General features: G+C 44.8%; 6 non-coding genes and 1 pseudogene across 6 annotated transcripts; 2 read left to right on the top strand and 5 right to left on the bottom strand.

Moving 5' to 3' along the window:
- Positions 1-1,162: 1,162 nt before the first annotated feature.
- On the bottom strand, positions 1,163-1,244 carry trnal-cag (transfer RNA leucine (anticodon CAG)). Its single transcript has one exon. It is a non-coding gene; the product is annotated as a tRNA-Leu (tRNA).
- Positions 1,245-1,649: 405 nt separating this feature from the next.
- Positions 1,650-1,722, bottom strand: trnav-cac (transfer RNA valine (anticodon CAC)). Its single transcript has one exon. It is a non-coding gene; the product is annotated as a tRNA-Val (tRNA).
- An 8,165-nt stretch (positions 1,723-9,887) lies between these two features.
- Positions 9,888-10,051, bottom strand: LOC131138944 (U1 spliceosomal RNA). Its single transcript, XR_009132176.1, has one exon. It is a non-coding gene; the product is annotated as a U1 spliceosomal RNA (small nuclear RNA).
- Positions 10,052-10,440: 389 nt separating this feature from the next.
- On the top strand, positions 10,441-10,611 carry LOC131138945 (U2 spliceosomal RNA; annotated as a pseudogene).
- Positions 10,612-14,123: 3,512 nt separating this feature from the next.
- trnat-ugu (transfer RNA threonine (anticodon UGU)) lies at positions 14,124-14,196 on the top strand. The gene has a single exon. It is a non-coding gene; the product is annotated as a tRNA-Thr (tRNA).
- A 367-nt stretch (positions 14,197-14,563) lies between these two features.
- On the bottom strand, positions 14,564-14,637 carry trnan-guu (transfer RNA asparagine (anticodon GUU)). Its single transcript has one exon. It is a non-coding gene; the product is annotated as a tRNA-Asn (tRNA).
- Positions 14,638-19,551: 4,914 nt separating this feature from the next.
- On the bottom strand, positions 19,552-19,670 carry LOC131138952 (5S ribosomal RNA). Its single transcript, XR_009132183.1, has one exon. It is a non-coding gene; the product is annotated as a 5S ribosomal RNA (ribosomal RNA).
- Between the last annotated feature and the right edge of the window lie 3,452 nt (positions 19,671-23,122).

Genomic DNA, 23,122 nt, shown 5'->3' with positions numbered 1-23,122 from the left:
CCTGAGGGATGGGGCTTTTAAGGGGACTGGCGAAGTCCCAAAGCAGTTGCCAAACAATGAAACATGTGTCCAAAGTGGGGGCAGATTGACAATTGTCCAAATTGACAAAGATGTCTCCTTTGTAGGGAAAATTGTTCCAGAAATAATTGGCTTTTCTTCAACAAAACAAGACATGACAATCGTGGCTTGTAACCTCCTCTAACCTTGTCTGGATGGGTGACCTTCTGAAGAATGAAGTTAAGGTCCTTTCAGCCAGCCAATAAGCCTTTTCAAACTATTTGCCAAGTGGCAACTTAAACAGGGATTGTGCTGAAACCCAGGCCTGAACCAGGGACCTTTAGAACTTCAGTCTAACGCTCTCCCAAGTGAGCTATTTCAGCTTCGAAGGTGGTGTTCTGCTTTTTCAGTCGTGGCTAAAAGTGGGGGCAGTGTGAAGCGGTGTCTGTGCCACGTATGTTGCTGTGTACCTGGTCCAGTGTGTTCTCATCTTGGGTTGGAATGTCCCCATGCTGGTAACGGGTGGGGAATACAGTCCGTTGATGAGGATACAGAAAAGGTACAGAAAATGGATGGAGTTCACTGGTTGATGTCCCCACATATATAGTATAGTGGACAGTATCACAATTCCCAGACAGGTAGTTCCTGTTTTGTATGTCACAATGTCACGTTGAAAATTGAGTAGGGTTACAATTGGAGTGGAGCAAACCCGTCTCACTAGAACGAGACCTCTCTCAACTTCTTCTCCAAGTGCTCAGCTGTGTTGTACAATCTGACAGTCCTTTGCTACCAAGTCATTCCAGTCGTGGATAATGGACCTGACCAGGAAAATGCCAGCTGTGGGATGTCAACCGGTGATACAACTAAATTAACTAATTGAGAACGAGAACAGCCACCTACATTCAGTGGACACTCAGCAGAGGAGGGGAAAAGATAGTTGGTCAAATTACAAGTCTAGCAAAGAGGGGCTCGTTTGTTCAATTCCCGCAGTCCTCTTCTGGTATTTCCATGACTCTGGTTTTCATACTTTTTATCCGAGGTCATGTTGAAGTACAAAGAGTGTTTTCCGGAGAAACGCAAGACCCCAGGATGCAATAGGTCTGCTTTGTACACTTTTCAGCAGCAGTCATGTTGAAAAGCACCCCTGGTTTACGCCACTTCAAGATGTCAGAAGTGGGATTCGAACCCACGCCTCATTCGAGACTGCAACCTGAATGCAGCGCCTTCGACCGCTCGGCCATCCTGACCCTCCAGGTTTTGCTACTTCTGTTCCCTAAGAAATTCGGTCAGCTGTGGAATAGATCAAACATCAGGATGGCCACATCAATAAAAACGGAAAAAAATGATATGTAGGGCAGAAAAAGGCCCGATTAGCTCAGTCGGTAGAGCATGAGACTCTTAATCTCATGGTTGTGGGTCCGAGCCCCACATTGGGGGTTTAGAACTTTTATTGATACAGCTGAAAGATAGTGTTGAAAATTGTTCAACATGCAGAAAACATTTCATTCCAAATAAACAAAAACAAGTCTTCTGACCAAAGGCCTGGGGGCTCACTTTGTAGGGCATCAGACTTTTAATCTGAGGGTCAAGAGTTCAAGTCCCTTCAGAGATCAAGCACATATCCTTGTTCCTATTTGTCACCTTGATTTTTTTGTTTCCACCCAGTTTCGAACTGGGGACCTTTTGCGTGTGAAGCAAACATGATAACCACTACACTATGGAAACCTGAAGGAAGGGGCTTTTAAGGGGACTGAGCTTAATTTTATTCCACACATTAAAAATGTTACAAAAACAGGATTTTCTTTTTCATTTAAAGAATATAGCCAGAGTCCTCTCTCGGGCAAATAGAGAGATGCTGATGCATGCTTTTATTTCCAGTCGTATTGACTATTGCAATGCCCTGCTTTCTGGTCTTCCTAAAAGAAACATCACAAGTCTACAACTTTTAGAGAACAACTTTTGCTGCACGTGTGCTGACGAGGACCATAAGGCAGGCGCATATTACACCGCTTCTAAAATCACTGCATTGGCTGCCTGTATGTTTCAGGATCCATTTGAAGGTTCTTTTAATGGTTTTAAATGTCTTAGGGGTTGTGGGCCTTCTTATCTTCCTTATCTTATCTACCTTCTTATCTGATTTTTTTTTTACGTTATGAGCCCTCGCAGTCCCTCAGGTCCTGCAACACCGGCCTGTTATGTATTCCCAGCCCATCAGTCATCCAGGAAATATGGATTCTGTGTCCAAACTGGGGACGGACATCAAGCACATGTCCTTGTTCCTATTTGTCACATTGATTTTTTTTGTGAAAGGCCATGTTTCCACCTAGTTTCGAACTGGGGACCTTTTGCGTGTGAGGCAACCGTGATGACCACTACACTACGGAAACCTGAAGGAAGGGGCTTTTAAGGTGACTGGCAAAATCACAAAGCAGTTGCCAACCAATGAAACACGACGATGTGTCCAAAGTGGGGGCAGATTGACAATTGTCCAAATTGACAAAGATTTCTCCTTTGTAGGTTAAATTGTTCCAGAAATAATGGGCTTTTCTTCAACAAAACAAGACATCACAATCGTGACTTGAAAAAAACACCTTAGCCACCCTCGGGCTCACCTTGATGTCTCGGTGGACTCAACTTGTGCCCTTGGAGTCAATGGTTTGGCTCGTAACCTCCTCTAACCTTGTCTGGGTGCATATAAGTTCTAGCATAGAAGTGTTTCAAATGTACTTCTTCCCTGAGATCATATTTCTCCTCTCTTGTAGAGAAGTATTGGATGACATTTTGAGCTAATTGCTTTTTAGCCTTATGCATTATTTTAGCTGTTTGAAGATGAACTATATCAGCAAGTTGAAGTATTTGTGATTTTACAAATAGGATTTGTCTTGGTCCTTGGTCGAACAGTTCGGGTCATCTTTAAGGGCTATCTGCGAACTGCTGTCATCCTGAAGCGACTGACGACAGAAAAACGAATAAAACACGTCAATAAATGATAGACTTCAGTTTCTGGTAAGTACTACACAACAAGATAAGGTGCTCGAATAGAGAAGGCTGTTAGGACTGGGTTTAGGGTTAGGCCTAAGGCTTTTTTGGCATAGAAATCGGGACTTTGGATCAGATTAGTGTTTGGTACTTGGGAACAATAAGTCACGGACTGGGTTTCTTCACTATTACATGACAAGAGACTAGTCTAGAGAACACGGCCAGGATTAGGTCTGGGGTATTTGTCTGACGCTGATGGATAGATCCTGGACTCCATTCCGTCATCTCTTAGAGAAAAAATGGGTTCTGGACAAGGATTCCTTGGAGAATGCGGATATCGATTCTGCTACTTCTCGCATTCTAATGCTAAGCGAGCGCTCTACTATTTGAGCTAATTCCCCTGCTGTTGCAGCTTTGGCAGAGAAGGTCCAGTCTCAGAACTATTTTGGTTCCTTTGCTGGACTACGTCAAAGCGACACAGTCTCTGCCCTTCAGAGTGCAGCCATGATGCAGTCCCTGGTGGTCTAGTGGCTAGGACTTTAAGCGCTATCTGCGAACTGCTGTCATCCTGAAGCGACTGACGACAGAAATCCAAATAAAACATCAATAAATGATAGAAAGCATCCTCTGCTATGGCTGCACTGTTTACGTATCCTTTGACAAGGTTGTGGATTTATTGTCTTTGTTCCTTTTAAAAATCCAAATTCTAACGGAACTGTCTTGCCCTGCAGCAATCAAGTTGTGAACACTTACCTCACAAATGAGGTCGGCTGTAGAAATTCTTAACCATCTATCAGGGATGGCAAATGAATGAAGAATCAATGCCAGAAACCGGCCCAGGATGTCAGACAATGCTTTGATGCAGACTGGTCATGATACCTCTGAAGCAGTCCTGACTTAAGGTGACTCCACTTCCAAAGTTCTCAGCGATGACTGAACGTCTCGCTCCTTCTGTTCCCTGGAAACTTGGTCAGCTGTGGAATTGATCAAACATCAGGATGGCAACATCAATAAAAAACAAAACAAAAAATGATGTTTAGGGCAGAAAAAGGCCCGATTAGCTTAGTCGGTAGAGAAGTAATCTCAGGGTCGTTTGTTCGAGCCCCACATTGGGCGATTCAGCACTTTTATTGATACATCTTGAAGGTGATTATTCATTATATTGTTTTAGTTTATTATACTCATCTCACAGTTTGGCTTGATACACCCACATGCCCGGATAGAGACAACACTTAGTGGAACACATCAGACTGATTACTCTATTAAAACCCGTTTACTGGCTTAGTTACACACAGATATGGAACAAAGAGATACGCACCCTCATGAGTTCTGGGATGGGGGAGACATCTCTTGCAGTTTGCTTGCAGGTCAGGAGGTCACCAGCGGCATCCACCTGCAGGAGGATTTGGTGGTCCTTCTCCAACTGGACAACATCTGACACAGTCCAGGGCAGTGGCAACTTCTGATTGGCCGGCCGATACCGCATCTGCACAATCTGAAATATGTAAAAACAACCGGGCAGGAAGAGAAGGGGCTTTTTGCAGCTGCGCTGTTCTAAAACCCGCTTAAAATGGTAGGCCGACAGGGAGTGTGACAATTAATCTCAAGTCTATCATTTACTGATGTGTTTTATTCGTAGTTCTGTCGTCAGTCGATTCAGGATGACAGCAGTTCACAGATAGCGCTGAAAGATGACGCTAACCAAGACCAAAACAAATCCTATCTCCACTCAAAACCTGTCCGAATGTCAGTTCCCTGACTGGGAGTCGAACCAGGGAGAGCACCAGTGAGAGCACCAAGTCCTAACCATTAGACCACCAGGCACTGCATCATGTCTGCACCCAGAAAGGAAGAGACTGTGTCGCTTTGACGTACTCCAGCAAATGAATGAAAATAGTTATGAGACTGGACCTTCTCTGCCAACAGCAGGGGAATTAGCTCAAATGGTAGAGAGCTCGATTAGCATGTGAGAAGTAGTGGGGTCAATGCCCGCAATGTCCTCTAACCTTGTCTGGATGGGTGGCCTTTTGAAGAACGAAGTTAAGGTCCTTTCAGCCAGCCAATAAGCCTTTTCAAACTGTTTGCATAGCCCCAACTTAAACAGGGATTGTGCTGAAACCCAGGCTTCAACCAGGGACTTTTTGAACATCAGCTCTCCCAAGTGAGCTATTTCAGCTTCTAAGGTGGCATTCTGCTTTTTCAGTAATGGCGAAGAGTGGGGGCAGTGTGAAGCGATGTCTGTGCCACGTATGTTGCCGTGTACCTGGTCCAGTGTGTTCTCATCTTGGGTTGGAATGTCCCCATGCTGGTAACGGGTGGGGAATACAATACATTGATGAGGATATAGAAAAGCTACAGAAAATGGATGGATTTCATTGGTTGACGTCCCCAGATGTATAGTGTAATGGACAGTATCACCCCCCGTCACGCGGAAGACTGGGAAGACTACAATTCCCAGACAGGGCGTTCCTGTTTTGTATGTCACAATGTCATGTTGAACCTTGAGTACGGTTACGATTCAGGCAGAGCAAACCCTTCTCACGAGAACAAGACCTCTCTCAATCTTCTTCTCCAAGTGCTCAGCTGTGTTGTACAATCTGACAGTCCTTTGCTGCCAAATCATTCCAGTCGTGGATAATGGACCGGACCAGGAAAATGCCAGCTGTGGGATTTCAACCAGTGCCTGCTGACCAAAAGGAGCATTCATCTGGCGCTTTAGACCACTCATCCACACAACCTAAAATGGTGCCCTGATCAGGAAAAAACTGTGACCTTGTGAGGTTCGCTGAAAATGAAGAACACTGAAATGGAGCCGCACAAAGGAGGGTACCTGCACTGTTTACGTGTCCTTTGACAAGGTTGCAGATGGATTGTCTTTGTTCCTTTTGAAAATCCACATTTTAACGCCCCATTTATGGAAGACGTAACGACCATCAGGAGGTAGACCGTAGTTCGATTGGCAGACTTGGAATTGTTTTTATGTGTTCCACTTAAAATCCAGCACTCAGCATGTTCAACTTTGACATCTGCCCACAGAAGAACAAGTTCAAGTCTTGGTGGAACCGACTTGCCCTGCAGCAATCAAGTGTTTGGGCTGTGTCTTCCTTTAACAGTAAGAGTATGATTACTCATTTATTTGTAGATTTGATTTCAAATACAAATCAGTGGTAACCGTGGATCAGGGATTACCAAGGGATTGTCCTGTTGTCCTAACCCTAACCCTAACCCTATTCTGAGGGGAAAAAGGAGGCGTTAGCAAGTCTTGTGACCAAAGGCCTGGGTTGCTCAGTTCGCAGAGCATCAGACTTTTAATCTGAGGATGGTCTTGTTGACTCAAAATGAGTCTAATGATGACTTTAATTAGTGTTTTGCTCGTCGCCCACAGTACCGAGGCCACGTCGGACACGACGACAGTACGTGGCACAGACACAGCTTCACCCTTCCCCCACTTTTGGCCCTGACTGAAAAAGCAGAACCCCCCCCCCCCCCCCATCGCAGCTGAAATAGCCCACTTGGGAGAGCGTTGGACTGAAGTTCTAAAGGTCTTCACAATGAACCTCACAAGGTCACAGTTTTTTCCTGATCAGGGCACTGTTTTAGGTTGTGTGGATGAGTGGTCTAAAGCACCAGATTAAGGCTCCTTTTGCTCAGGGGGCACTGGTTGAAATCCCACAGCTGGCATTTTCCTGGTCAGGTCCATTATCCACGACTGGAATGATTTGGCAGCAAAGGACTGTAAGATGTTACAACACAGCTGAGCACCTCATGAAGAGCAGAGTTATCCTTTTCCGGGCAAGAACCAAAAACTCTGACTTGGAGGTGCTGATTGCTGCTCCCAGTTGCTTCTGATTCGTCTGCGAGCAAAACTTGAATTTTAGAGTCAGGTTCATTGAAAAGGTTGGCAAGCTAGCCAAGAGTTGAAAGTAGAATCTTCTGATCCGCAGTCAGATGCGTTATCCTTTGCCCCACTATTCGTACAACAAAAGGACTTGTCATTTAAGGTTAGCTTCGGGATTGTCACTGTTTCGCCAAGACTACAATTGGGTTGAGAGAAAAGTAATTTTTAGACAAGACAATAACAAAAGCAACACACACATTCCATGACCCAGGGTTGGTGCGGACACAACAATGAGTACGAACCACGATACGATTACAGCTGTCTAACCCGTAGACAACACGTCATCCACTGCACCACTAGCCATTCAACAAAAGAACCTGGAGTTTAAGGTTGGGTTCTAACTAGGCTGCCACAGTTTCTGCAACACCAAAACACTAATTCAGATGTTGGGACTCATTTGGAGTCAACAAGACCATGTCAGCAAAGGTCCTGCAGCAGATGAGGTGACCGAGAGGTTAAGGTGCTGGACTGCTAATCCATTGTGTTCTGCGCACATGGGTTTGAATCCCATCCTCATGGGACTATACCAATGCAGTAGTTTTGACACCACCTGTGTTTTTAGGAAACATCATTAGAATGCAATTAATCAAAGTATCAGGTACGATGTTGGAGATGGAGAACACTTTTTTTTTTTTTAGCAGGAAAAGGCATAATATACTATTTGGAGAATGCAGGCATCGATTCCACTTCATCTCACATGCGAAGCGAGCGCTCTACCATTTGTGGTCATACAAAAATAGGATTTGTTTTTCTGGACTTCAAATGAAATGTTTTCCGCATGTTGCACAATTTTCCACAGGAAAGAAATCTTGGCGATGTATCACCAAAAGTGCTGAACCGCTCAATGTGGGGCTCAAACTAGCACACAAGGAATAACTTGTTGTTGAAGAATAGTCTAAGAGTACATGAATGCATGGCTCACAATAGCAACAACTTGTGTAAATGTATCTGTAGACGGTGTAATATACCTCAAGATTGTTTCCCTTTTTGCACGTCTCCTTTGGTCAAACCAACTCAAGTGAGGTTGGTTTTGGTTTGATTCCATAAAGTTATGGGAAAGTTACTGTTGTAACCCCAGATTGTACCCATTTTTGTTCCGTTTTCTGCATGGGAGTTTATTGTTGGGGTGCATAAATGTTGAAATGAAAAGTCGTGTCCTGCTAATGTGGTCTGTTTTGTTAGCCCAAATGTCCAAAATCACAAGGGTTTTGCCTTTGTAGGGAGCATTGTAGTACATGTCACATGTGTACTCCACATGACATTAGAAAGGATGGGAATTTCTTCAACACAACAAGACTTCTGATTCAAAAACATTTTGTTGAAGAAAAACCCATTATTTCTGGAACATCTTATGTGAACTACAATTCTCCCTACAAAGGAGAGATCTTGGTCCATTTGGACAATTGTCAATCTGCCCCCACTTTGGACACATCATCATGTTTCATTGTTTGGCCACTGCTTTCTGAGTTTCGCCAGTACTCTTATAACCCCCCCCCCCTCCTCCACTCCGGGTTTCCATAGATTAGTGGTTATCCCGTTTGCCTCACACGCATAAGGCCCCCTGTTTAAAACTGGGTGGAAACATGGGCTTTCTATTCCCTCTTTTACAAAATAACTGGTGGTCTATTGGCTAGGATTCGGTGCGCTCACCGCCGCGGCCCGGTTTCGATTCCATCCATTTTCCTCCGCTTATCCGGGTCCGGGTCGCGGGGGCAGCAGTCTTAGTAGGGAAGCCCAGACTTCCCAGTCCCCGGCCACCTCCTCCAGCTCCACCGGGAGGACACCAAGGCGTTCCCAGGCCAGTTGTGAGACATAGTCCAACGTGTTTATGTCCGTCTCGTCGCTCACTCGCTCGGAAAAAGCAATTGTGCTGTTTATTACCTGAAGTTCAGGATGGATGGAGAACAGAAGCGGCCACAGCACCACTCCTGGACAAAAGTATATTACATTCATAGGGGGCTTTCACTATAATTGGAAATGAATGGGGAATGTTTAGGTCATTTCAGCACACCCGCAATGCAACAGAGCTGTTTTTATACCTTTCATCTGTGAAAAAAGTGCCAAGACAGTTTTCGGGACCAACACATGACCTCTGCATTCGATCAGAAACGCACCTCTCCACCTGAGACTTGATTATCTCCAAAATTCTGTCAAAAGTGCCAAAAAGAGCCATTTCCGTGAGAGCACAAGACCCCTGGATTGTACCCAAAAATACTTTGCACCTTGGTTGGCACCAACTCCACTGGAAGACTCCCTTCCAAAAAAAATCATTTCTTTCATTTCTGATTTCTTGTTTTGTTGAAGAAAAGCCCATTATTTCTGGAACAATTTTCCCTACAAAGGAGAAATATTTGTCATTTGGACAATTGTCAATCTGCCCCCATTTTGGACACATTGTCGTGTTTCATTGTTTGGCAACTGCTTTGTGACTTTGCCAGTCCCCTTAAAAGCTCCTCCCTTCAGGTCCCCAGTTCGAAACTGGGTGGAAACATGGCCTTTCAACTCTTTCTTTTCCAAAAAAATCAAGGTGACAAACTGCTGGCTTTGATCCCACAACAAGACAAGACAAGTGCAGGAGCTGGCCTGTGCGGGTAGGTTTACCATGAACCTCAATGTTGTGGCTTCCTTCCTTGGACATAAAGATCCGAAGCAGTTCCCACTGCGGCTGGGAAGGCCGCTGAGAGCAACAACAGCAATTTGATCCAATTAAGCTTGAGTTGGATGGTTGTTTCTGACGTCCACTGTGGCCACTGGTTCTGGTTTGCTGGTAAAGTGGAGGTGCTTGGCTGACGGCCCTTTCTCTGTCTTGTTGCCGTTTCTCATTGAGGTTTCCTGACTGAGAGCAGATCGGCCTCACGGCTGGTTGGTTGTGTCCCGCGGACGGGCAGACCTTTCCAGCAAGCTTTGGTAGTGCTGGGCTGGTCGTTTCTTGCTCTTGCTCTAGTCTGGCTGCACTCACAAGCCGAGGAGCTCAGCACAGTGCTGCACCTGCCTCTTGTTTTAAACACGGGATCAGGGGAGAGTGCGAACGCAGCCCCCCACTACCACAAACTATGCAGTAAAAATTCCCACATTTGGGGAATTCACAGAGGTCAGCTCAACCTATGTGCAATGGCTGAGCCTCACCCTGGGTGAACCACCTTCTTGATCATGGTATCTCCCCTGCCAGGTAAATATGAGTTGGACCGGTCTCGCCCGGACGAGTCTCTTGCACATGCCACATGCTAAGTGGTGGTCTCATCAGGTCGCCCACAACAAGCCCACCCACTGAACCTGTGTCCAAATTCAGAGACAGTACTCAAGGAGTCAGTCTGTATAGCACTCTTGTGACTTCATTCTGAGCAAAGGCAGTGACAGCAAGTGGCTTAGTGCAGTTTCTGCAGACATTCAATGGGGAGACTGTAGTACTGACTCCACGTCCCTAGTCACACCATGTAACATGAGAGGCCAATATGTTTAACCCTGAGACGTGTTGACGTGTGAGGTCGTCGTGAGTCAATGTGTGCAACCGGTCCTTTAGCTTGTCATGCCAGAAGTGCCCTCCTCCCCTATGAGCGCCAGGTGGTATCCCTTCTTGGCCTTTTGGTTAAGGTCTAGTGTCGTATCTGTTCTTATCAGTTTAATATCTGATATGTCCCCCAACAGGGGGCTAGATATTAAATTGCTGTTTTGAACAGGGAGCTGTGGGTGGGGCTTGCTTGCCTCCCAGGGCCCTGTGAATGTCGCATTGATCAATTGCTGGCTGGAATCTGACACTATGTGTAAATACAATTACTATAGTGTTAGTTATTACCCTTATATCTATTTGCTTAGACAATAAACAACAGAGTTTTAAAGGAAGGAACATTCCATAACCCTGACCAGCAACTCCCAGCACCACTAATCTTGGAGGTGCCTGGGAGCGCCAGCATTGACCTTGAAGATGTTCCTGTTTATCATGCAAAAATGCCAGGATAAAAACACATGCACAAAAAGTAATTACTCTCACACACACATAAACGAACAAGTACAGCTCATGCAACTGCTTGTTTCCTCCTCCCCTGAGAGTTGCACGACCATGTAGTAGGGACCTCCTAAAGACAATATAAAGAGAGTGTGAACTGCATATTCAGAGTGGAGCGGCATGTCACTGGGTATGTTGTTTCACTCTCCTCGCTGCGAGAAAACTTTTGTTGAATTGTGTTGTCTGTCTCTTTTGTAATTAAGTGTTTTTACAAGTGTCACAGGAGTTTGAACCTGTCAAAATGAAAACAGCTAAGGTTGTTCCAATTTTTTAAAATGGTGACAAACACCAATTTACAAACTATCCACAATTCTCCAAAATTATTGAGAAGCTATTGAACTATTCTATTCTAATAGCTATTCGAATCGCTTCTTGGCCTTTTGGCTAAGACTGCGGTTGCCTCCTTTGAGTGGTGAATTGTATGCTTCAGGTGGTCAGAGCGTGTCGCTAATAACGCCAAGGTCAGAGGTTCAACCCCCGTACTGGCCACTCTTCTTTATGTGCTCCAGGAACAACAAAAGCCCAGGGCGGCCCCCATAACCAACATCAAACCACCCACCCACCTGTGAAACACCCTCAACAAGACTGGGGAAAGGTAAAGAAAACAGCATGTCAAAGCAGAGCGGCAACAAACGTCTTGCCCACCAAGACTGCAAGGAGCAGATCAAAGGGGAAGCTGGTTAAATTCTCCAGCTACCACTAAAACTGTCATAAGCCTGTTCTTAAAGACACCAACTCAGCAGCAGTCCTCATTAGTGTAGTGGACAGAATCTCCGTCTTTGACGTGGAAGGCCTAGGTTTGATTCCCCGACGGGGAGTTCCTGTTTTGTATGTCACGTTGAACCTTGAGCAGGGTTACAATTGCAACAACCAGTCTGGGAAAACAAACCCTCCCTTCTTGAACAAGACATCTCTTAATGTTTTTTTTTTCTCTATACCTCTCTGAGGTATAGCTCAGTGGTAGAGCATTTGACTGCAGAGCAAGAGATCACCAGTTCAAATCCTGATGACTTTGGACAGATAGATCGGATTTGTCTTTGGCTTCGGTCGAATGGTGAGGGTCATCTTGAAGTGCTATGTCTGAACTGCTGTCATATTGCAGCGACTGATGACAGAAATACAAATAAAACACATCAATAATGAAAGACTCAAGTTTCTCGTGAGTACTACACAATAAGACAAGGTGCTCGACTGGCGAATGCAGTCAAGACTGGGTTTAGGGTGAGACCAATGGCTTTATTTGGTGTAGAAATAGGGATTGGGGCTTGGATTAGTGTTTGGTACTTGGGAACATTGGAAACACTGAGTTTCTTCACTATTACACGACAAGGGACTCGTTGCGAGAATGTGCCAGCTCTGCCATTTGGGGTTTTGTCTGGGATAGATCCTGGACTCATTTTCGATCCCAGCATCTCTTCAACAAAAAACAAAAGAGTCCTTGCGAGCATCGACCCCACTACCGCTCACATGCTAAGCGAGCGACCACATAGTTCCTATAGACCACATAAAAATTCATTTTTTAAGCATCAGGAGAAACAAACTACTTCATTTTATACTGTACTTAGTACACCCGAGCACCTCATGAAGAGCAGAGCTGTCCTTTTCCGGGCGAAACCCACAAACTCAGACTCGGAGGTGCAGCTCCAAGGACCTCCGCTTCCCTGTCGATGTAGTTTGACTTGATTCTTTGTCATGCAGTCTGAAATTGGCAAACTGATAAATTCTGATTGAGTGACAAATGCAGTCTGTCTATTTTAATACATTTCGTCTCAACTCAAGTTGAAAAAGGACAGAGCCATTTCCATGAGAGCACAAGACCCCTGGATTGTACCCAAAAATGCTTTGCGCTCATCAAAGAGTGAAGCTGGTGTCCTGGTTTGCAATGCCTCGATTGTTACACCAGATGGTGCGAGTCACACCCAAAACAAAGGGCATGCTGGAAGCATAGCATGCGTTAGTATGGCTTCAACTGAACAGAAGTTTGCAGGGTGTGAGTCTCTGTGGCGCAATCTTTCAGCGCGCTCGGGAGGCTGGTGGTTCGAGCCCACCCAGGGACGTTCTCTGGGTGCATCAGTGTCACTGTTCATTCATGTTTGCGCTCCACTCTTGCACAGCACTTGTGTGGTTCCCAATTGGCAAACTGTGTCAGTGACTTTTCAAAAGCACATTCCAGCTTCCATGGTCTTACACATTTGATCAGAAGTTAGGTTGATCAAGTCACAGATTTCAGTTTGTTTCTGCGCAGGTCTGGTGAAACACAGACTCTCTGCTTGAAAATATTAGCTTTTGCAAAAGCGCCAGCCAGGATTATAGATTAAGAGATGACGGAATGCTTTTATGTTAAAAGGAATCAAGTCAAACCCCATCAACTGGTAAACAGGGGCCCTTAAGAGAAGACACTGTACACTGTTGTGATTTTTTGACAGACATGAATTAGGAACCAAATGGTCCTTTGAACCGAACATCTTCCCAGTGACCTGCAATGCAATTCCGCTGTGCCTATGCAGGCATTGGTGGTTCAGTGGTCGAATTATCGCTTGCCACACGCCTTTGTTGCCGCTGCAGACTTGATGTGGTGTTGGTTGGCCAAAGGGGACCATGACCATTTTTATGGTCGCTGGCAACTTCAACCAGTGAACTCCATCCATGTTCTGTACCGCTTATCCTCATCAACGGACTGTATTCCCCACCCGTTACCAGCATGGGGACATTCCAACCCAAGATGAGAACACACTGGACCAGGTACACAGCCACATAATGGCCGCGCGCGTGTTGTTGACATTTGCTGCCAGCCGATACGCGTTTCGTAGCGCCTTGTCATTCCAGCAGCTCTCTGCCGCTATCCCGGTTAGCTCAGTTGGTCAGCGTGTGGTGCTCATAACGCCAAGGTCGTGGGTTGGACCCCCGTACTGGCCACTCTTCTTTATGTGCTCCAGGAACAACAAAACGGCGACAACCCACTGGCCCCCGATTGCACCACAGAGACTCACACCCTGCCAACTTCTGTTCAGTTGAAGCCATACTGTGACTCGCACCTTCTGGTGTAACAATCGAGGCATTGCAAACCAGGACACCAGCTTTACTCTTTGATGAACGCAAAAGAAGAAGGGAAGATAAGGGATAGGGAGGAGAGGGGAAAGATGTGACCGCCTTTGTTGAGAGCCAGAGAAGAAGCTCTCATCTCTGCAAGGTCAAGTACAGTATGCCAGAAGATTTTACCTTGTGAGTTGTCCTCATTAAACAAAGGCCTGGATAGCTCAGTTGGTACAGCATCAGACTTGTAATCTGAGGGTACAGGGTTCAAGTCCCTGTTCAGGTGGTGAAGGTAGGCCCCTTCCCTGAAATGTTAAACCTACTTCCTTTATCCTCCTTCTGTGGTCAAGTACAGTATGCCAGAAGATTTCTGCTTCTTCATCCTCAAAACCGAGAAGGCCAAGGAGATGACCGTGCACACAAGGAACTTGTTTAAGTAAACCTTTTCGACCAAGCAACATTGCGATCTTCCAGGACTGTGGGTAAATGCCATTCTCAATAATTAAATTGAAGATACAGTACGAGACAGGCACTTTGACTAGCTTAGCCACAGCGCCAGCTGTGCATCTGGCACCAACACAAAAACAGTTCGCCAATGGGGAAAAATGTTCATACAAGGGAGGGAGTCCAAAGTCCAACACGTGTGAATTGAGAGTCCCTGGGTGGGCTCGAACCACCAACCTCTCAGTTAACAGCCAAACGCGCTGACCAATTGCGCGACAGAGACTACAACAGCACACAAGGAATAACTTGTTTAAGTAAACCTTTTCGACCTACACCTTTGCGATCTTCCAGGACTGTGGGTAAACACCATTCTCAATAATTAAATTGAAGATATGGCATATCGGCTCCTGAATCAACTTTGCTGCCGCCCTCAGTAACGTCCCAACCAAATTATAAATACCACATGGCTCATCGCTTTTAATGGAATGCAACAGTTTTCCGACCTCATCTACACTTACCCTCTTAAATTGAAAACTACGCAGTTTATCCTACATTGTCTTGTTCTTTATAATAGAATCTGACAGTCTACCATCAACATCTATCATCTGATCTCTAATCAAATTTACTTCATTGATAAAAAATTGAGAAATATTTGCCAATTTGGACAATTGTCAATCTGCCCCCACTTAGGACACATCGTCGTGTTTCATTGTTTGGCAACTGCTTTGTGACTTCGCCTGTCCCCTTAAAAGCCCCTTCCTTCAGGTTTCCATAGTGTCGTGGTTGTCACGTTTGCCAAACACGCAAAAGGTCCCTAGTTAATTTCACAGCCGACCAAGTTAGGAATTGTGGTCATACAAGAAGGGGGTTTGTTGTTTTGTATTTCGAATAAAATGTTTTCTGCATTTTGAACAATTTTCCACAGGAAAGACATCTTTCAGATGTATCAACAAAAGAGTTGAACCGCCCAAGGTGGGGCTCGAACCCAGGACCCTAAGAGTAAGAGTCTCATGTGCTACCGACTGAGCCAAACGGGCCCTTTTCAGCTGTAGATATAATTTTTTGTTTTTCTTTTTTATCGATGTGGCCACCTTGATGTTTGATCAATTCCACAGACAACCTTGTTTCTCAGGGAACAGAAGGAGCGAGACTTTCAGTCATCAGTAGTTCTACAAACTCCGACTCAGGCCACATCTTTGTACCCGACATTTCCAATTAATGATCACTCTGCAACCGCCCCTGAACAGACACCCATGTCCACCCTCTCTTGGGGAACATTTGACTCGACTCAATTAAATGACACACTCAAACCAAAAGACCATAGTTGGAATCCTCCCAACCCCGTTGGCACATCATGTCCCCACCCCGAGGTTATCAAACTCGCTCCAAAGGAAATGTTGGAACTTGGGAAAGCATTAAGAATGCAAAAGCCTACCCTATGGTAGAAGATAAGATATGCCTTTATTCATCCCTCAGTGGGGAAATTTGCAAGGTCCCGCAAGTTCCACAACAGCAGGGGGAGTACCTCAGTATGTTTACAGACCATGGACTCCTCCTAAATTTAGATACACAGCCTTATCCATGCCAAAACCACACAACAACCTTGACCAAATCCTGACTGACATAACTGACTTGGTACATAATCACCGTCTCAACGGAGCCCAACTGTTGACATTGACCAGAGGCTCCAAGTATGGTGCTTTTTGTACGGCCATTTAGCCAATTTGGCCAAAGGGGAATTCAGAACACCCTCGTGGCCCATTGCCATTTTTATGGTACCTGGCGACTTCAACCAGTGAACTCCACTGTACCGCTTATCCTCATCAACGGACTGTATTCCCCACCCTTTACCAGCATGGGGACATTCCAACCCAAGATGAGAACACACTGGACCAGGTACACAGCAACACAGTATGTGGCACAGACACAGCTTCACCCTACCCCCACTTTTAGCCCAGACGGAAAAAGCAGACAAACCCCTTTGTAGCTGAAATTGCTCAGTTGGGAGAGCGTTGGATTGAATCTCTAAAGGTCCCTGGTTCAATCCCAGTTTTCAGCACAATTGCTGTTTACATCGTGAGTTGGCAAATAGTTTGTAAAGGTGTGACTTTGGTCTCTTGATTTCATCAACATCGATCACGACAACACAGCCAATTACCAGACAAGTGCAGTTGGGAGGTGACACACAGAATCCTGATGCATATCATGTTACAATTAGACACAAACAGGATGTAGGACCCGACCTTGAGTTCGCGCAAATGTTCACAGCATTAGGTCTGCAAAGTGTTTAGCTGATGCACATTTACTGGAAAGGAAAATGGGCTTTTGTCACGGTAGCCGTGCCGACACAAGCTAAAATGTTTCTCCCGCCAGGACAACACCCACATGAAATTCAAGCTTTGCTCGCAGACGAAAAAGAACCAGCTGGAATTAGCAATCTGCACCTCCAAGTCTGAGTTTATGGTTCTTGCCCAGAAAAGCATAGCTCACAGCCGTAATTGTATAGTGGTTCCTACTCTGTGTTGTGGCCGCAGCAACCCCGGCCGATTCAGGGTCATGGCAGGTGTGTGTTGCTTTTGTAATTGTATTGTCTGAAAAGACAAGATTGTCTGTCCACTTGAAGTGTGGTGATGTAAAAATACACTAGTTTTGACCACACCTGTATTTTTAGTAAACATCATTAGCATGCAATGAATCAAAGTATAAGGTACGATGTCGGAGATCAAGAACGCTTTTGTTGGGAAAAAAAGCTATAACATATCATTTCGACAATACGGGTATCAAACCCGCTATTTCTTGCATGTAGAGCAAGAACTCTAGCCTTTGAGTTAAATCCCCCCGCTGCACAAGAAGGCTGCCACAATTTCTGCAACACCAAAACACGAATTAAGATTTTTGAGTCATTTTGAAAGTGTCATTTTGAGTCAACAAGACCATGTCCACAAAGGAGATGAGGTGATGGTGATGGACTGCTAATCCATTGTGTTCTGCACGCATGGGTTCGAAACCCATCCTCATCGGACTATACTAATGCACCAGTTTTGACACCACCTGTGTTTTTAGGAAACATCATTAGAATGCAATTCATCCAAGCATCCGGTACGATGTGGGAGATTGAGAATGCTTTTTTGGCAAGAAAAAGGCATAATATACCATTTGGAGAATGTAGGCATCGATTCCACTTCATCTCACATGCGAGCAAGTGAGCGCTCTACCATTTGTGGTCATACAAGAATGGGATTTGTTTTTGTGTACTTTGAATGAAATGTTTTCCGCATGTTGCAGAATTTTCCACAGGAAAGAAATCTTTAAGATGTATCACCAAAAGAGCTGAACCGCCCAATGTGGGGCTCGAACCCACGACCTTGAGATTAAGAGTCTCATGCGCTCCCGACTGAGCTAACCCGGCCTTTTTCAGCCAAGATATCTCTTTTTAATTTTTTTTTAATTGATGTGGTCTTCTTGATGTTTGATCAATTCCACACCCAACCTAGTTTCTCAGGGAACAAAAGAGCGAGAGGTTCAGTCATAGCTGAGAACTTTGGAAATGTAGTCATCTTAACCCTCCTGTTATGTTCATTTGTCAGGAACAGCCATGATGTTCCCGGGTCAGTTTGCATGTTTATTTATCAGAAAGATGTCCAAAACCAAAAAAATCCCCACAAGCATTGTTAGTTATTCACTACTAACTCCATTACTAACTATTCTATCAATGTTTAAAGCAATGGTGTACCTTACCTCTCACAGGGAGTGGTTTAATTCATTTTAATTCATTAATTAATTGAATCAGAAGCATCATGACCAGTCTGCATCAAAACATTATCTGAAAACCTGTGGCAGGTTTCTGGCATTGATTCTTAATTCAGTTGCCATCCCTGATAGATGGTAATGGTAATCATGCCCGTGTGGCAGGCGAGTCTCTTTGCTTGTCTGACGTCTGTGTCGGATCCTGATTGGCTGGCAGCAAATGTCAACACGCGCGCAGCCCCCGCTTGGCAAGCGAGAATTCTACCACTGAACCACCAATGCCACGTTGGGAAACCCTGTCGGAGAACAAATTAAATTGTCGAGTGGATGTGCCTCTGCAAAGTGGCGCTGAATGACAAAACATCACAATCACAACACACGCACGGGATGCCAGGGGAGGCCGAGTACTAACAGAGCTGAGCGAGAGGGCATAAGAAAAAACTTAGTGACCTTGTGGTGGTTACCCGACAGCACCAAGGATATGGTGCACGTCTGATGCGTAATGCATGCCAGGTGATGTTCATCTAGCGAGCGGACATTCTTGTGGGGGACAAGCTCAACAGTAGGAATGTTAAGAGAACTGACCAGTCCGCAATCAATGAAGTTCTCGTCTGCCCCAGAGTCAATTAATGCTGTGGTAGGAGAAGCTTCCCCCGCCCAGGATATCGTACCTTCCACCTGAAGTCGGCCCACCAAAGCGGATGACGCAGCCGGTGTGGTTGGAGCGGGCAGTGCCAGCAGCTGGGGAATATCCCTGGTGGAGGAAGAGCGTTGGCGTGCTGGGCGAACTGGACAGTGGGAAATTGTGTGTAGGACTCCCACAGTACAGGCACAGCCACAGGCGTAGACGGTGACTCCTCTCCGCTGACGAAAGGCGACTGGCTCCCCGTTGCATGGGGATGACACTCCCGATGTCGTCAGACGGCGCTCCGCTGCTGGAGCAGGGAGAGAGGAGTGGTGCCGGAAAAGCCCCAGGAGGTGGGATTTGGAGCCGACGTGTGGGTCGGAGAGGCGCCGCCCGATGCGCGTTTCGTAGCACCTTGTCATTTCAGCAGCTCCCTGCCGCTATCCCGGTTAGCTCAGTTGGTCAGCGTGTGGTGCTAATAACGCCAAGGTCATGGGTTCAACCCCCCGTACTGGCCACTCTTCTTTATGTGCTCCAGGAACAACAAAACGGCGACAACCCACTGGCCCCCATATCCAACATCACACCACCCACCCACCTGTCAAACACCCTGCACCTGGTATTTCCAGGCAGTCTCCCATCCAAGGACTAACCAGGCCCACCCCTGCTTAGCTTCCGAGATCGGGCGTTTTCAGGGTTGTATGGCCATAGGCTGCCAGGTCAACTGAAAAGATCCTATTTGAAGGGGACGCAGGCCAAACTAGACTCCAGCAAAAAGTGTCAAACAGCGCCCTCTGCTGTCAGGCAAAAGCAGAAACCATAAAAAGCTTACAGCACCTGGTATTCCCAGGTGGTCTCCCATCCAAGTATTAACCAGGCCCGCCCCTGCTTAGCTTCCCAGATCGGACGAGATCGGGCGTTTTCAGGGTAGTATGGCCGTAAGCTGCCAGGTCAACTGAAAAGATCTTATTTGAAGGCGACGCAGGCCAAACTAGACTCCAGCAAAAAGTGTCAAACAGCGCCCTCTGCTGTCAGGCAAGAGCAGAAACCATAAAAGGCTTACAGCACCTGGTATACCCAGGCGGTCTCCCATCCAAGTACTAACCAAGCCCGCCCCTGCTTAGCTTCCGAGATCGGGCGTTTTCTTTTTTTAATTATTTAATTATTCATTCAACAAACTTTACACATCAATTCTGAATTGCAGTCCCATTTCTTCATTTATATACACCATTGTATTCCCTTTCACAAAAGCATGATAGAATTCTCCCTCCTCCAAGTAATAGTACAAAATGGAAATGTCTTTTTTCATTATGCTTTTAAAAATTTGCCATACATCCGCATTTGTCTTGTCATAGTGAATCATATTTCTTCGTACTTTAACAGCATATCTTGCATGGCTCAATGTATAGTTTAACAGATTTGCATTACATTCTCCCACCCTTTTTTTTTTACACCAAATAACCACAGTTCTTTCCAGTCCATGTCCCTTACAAATCTTCCTCCCCAACAACTCGTTATGAGCTTTCTCATTTTGTCAAAATATGTTATTAACCCTTCACATTCTATGAACTCATGCATAAATGTTTCTACCTTCTTTTCACATACTTCACATTCTTTGCTTACATTCTCATCAAATTTGCTTATAATTAATTATTGAATATTCTATTGTGTCTTAGCATGAAGTCCATGTGCTCACATTCACTGGTGTTCCATTTCACTCTCATATTTGCCCATATTTTCTTTACATCCATTCCTTCTATTGCTTTTTCCCCACACTCTTTCCGATGCCGGCCTTCTAACATTCTCTCCTTTAAAATATGCATACAATATCTTGGTTTTTACATTCTCCAGTCTTTTCTTACTTTTCCCTTCTCCCACATAGAGTTCCAGCTCACAGTCTTCCCCCACGTTATGCCCTCTTTCAATCATCATTCTCCACTCCCTCGGCATCCCATCTTTGATTTTGCCCATCACTTTTTCCACCTCTCCCACCCCAATATCATCCCCCCTCAATTTCACTTCATCCACCATCACCTGTGCTGACATGAAACCAGGTACATATTCATACACTATATCTCTAACTTTCCTTATACCTGCCCTCCTGATCAGCATATTGTCCATCATTCTTCCGTCGCTTGTGATTTTTGGATTTAAGAAGAGAGATTGTTCCCATATTTGTTTTAGATTTTGACATTCATAGCTTATGTTCTTTACAAACTCCCCCCATGCACTCAACACCTCTTTGTAAAACTCACTCACTCCATTCAACATTCCTTTTTTCATTTTCATGTATACACCACTCTCTCCGCACCCCCCACATTGACTGATTGCTTCCTTCAGAAAAGCCTTCCACACTTGATCATTCTTAGCAGCTAAATAGTTCACCATTGTCTTCACCCTCATTGCCTTCTTTTTGCATTCTAGACTTACTAGTTTTAATCCACCATCCTTGTATTCGTTCTCTAAAACCTCCTGTGCTATTCTGGCCCCTTTCCCAGCCCACAAAAAGTAATTCACCAACCCCTCCACTGTTTTTCACCACTCTGTCAGGCACATCCAACGCTCTCATTGCGTAGATCATTTTACTCATTAGCAGTGCATTCACCACCACCACTTTCCCTTTTAATTTTAGTCCTCTCTTTTTCCAAAATTTCAATGTATTCTTCATACTGTTTATTATTCCTTCGCACTGTCTATCCCTTCCTTCTACTCCCTCTATCCCCACATTTATCCCTAAGATTTTCATATAGTCCTTCTTCACCTTTAACCCCATCTCATTCCTCCCTGATTCACTTACTCCTATATACATCATCTCCGACTTCCCAATGTTGACCTTTGCCCCCGATGCCCTACCATAGGCTTTTATACTTTCCAGTACTTCTCCTACACTCTCCTCATCTTTTACTGTGATAGTTGTGTCATCTGCATATTGGTATACTAAGCTCCTCTGTCCTCCTGGTATATTTATCCCTCTAATATTATTGTTCCCTTGCAATAGCCATGCCAGCGGTTCGGCTGATAGAGAGTATAATAAGGCCGACATCGGGCAGCCCTGTCTGACAGACCTTTCTAATCTTATTGACCCTGTTAGAACGCTGTTAACTTTTATAACGCTTACGGCATTTTTATACATTCTTTTTATCCAGCCTACCTCCAAACCCTATTCTTTTAAGTAATGTAAATAAATATTCGTGATTCACCCTGTCAAAAGCCTTATTTAAATCTATGCTCATGATAATCCCTCCACCACCTTTTTTCATATAATCAATTACATCCTTAATACTACATATTGTGTCTGTGATGTCCCTCCCAGGTATGCCGTAAGATTGTGTTTTTCCTATAATTTTCCTTATGACTCTCTTCAACCTGTTTGTGATTACCTTTGCCAGTATTTTATAGTCATTATTCAACATACTAATTGGTCTATAGTTTTCTAATTTTTCCCTCCCACCCTTTTTATATACTAAACTTATAACCCCCATTCTTATACTATTTGGCATCTCCCCTGTCTCCTCCATCCACTTAAATAATCTATATAATACTGAAGTTAGTATGGTTTTAAACTCAATATAAAATTCTCCTATCAGTCCATCCGAACCTGGACGAAATCCTTTTTAATTCGCTAATTGCTCTATCTACCTCTCTTCTGTCTATTTCTCTTTCACTTATCAATTTATCTCCCTCGCTGACCTTGACCCTCACCTTTTCTAGAAGCTGTTCCATGACTCTTTTGTCGACATTTTCCTCCTTAAATAGGTCCCTATAAAACTGCTCTACCCTCTCCACTATTCCAAATCCATCTGTGATGATCCCCCCTTCCCCATCTCCCCTATGAAGCTCCTTTTCTGGTTTGTTTTTTCCAAGCCCAGAAAATATCCACTACATTTTTCTCCCTCAATCACATTTCTTGCTCTACTTCTTACCATCGCCCCTCTACACTTCCTCTCCTCTATAATCCTCTAATTCATATTTTAGGGCTATGTATTTCGTTAGATCACTTCCCCCATTGTCTATTTTTTCATTCTCCTTGTCCAGCTCATCCCTCAGCCTCCTTTCTCTTTCTTTCTCTCTCCTGCTCTTATCTCTCCCATATTTTATGCTCAATATTTTAATTGCTCTTTTGACCCTTTCCCACCATTCCCCAACATTATCCTTATACATACTATCATTCATCCATATTGCAATGCATGTCTCCACTTGATTTTTATATTTAGTGTCATGCAGTAAGCTTCCATTCAAACACCACACCCCGCCTCCCCTTCCCTCCCTCCCTTGTGATAAAGTCAAACACACAATTGCATGATCGCTGATTGCAGTCATCTTACATTTGATTGATCCTATCTTGTTTAAGATGTTTTCTTTTGCCCAAACCAAATCTATTCTGCTTTGTTTGAGC

This window comes from Doryrhamphus excisus, chromosome 11 (assembly GCF_030265055.1).
Source record: "Doryrhamphus excisus isolate RoL2022-K1 chromosome 11, RoL_Dexc_1.0, whole genome shotgun sequence".
Classification (NCBI taxonomy): domain Eukaryota; kingdom Metazoa; phylum Chordata; class Actinopteri; order Syngnathiformes; family Syngnathidae; genus Doryrhamphus; species Doryrhamphus excisus.
The sequence above is the reverse complement of the archived record's forward strand: the minus strand, read 5'-3'. Positions and strand labels throughout refer to the sequence as shown.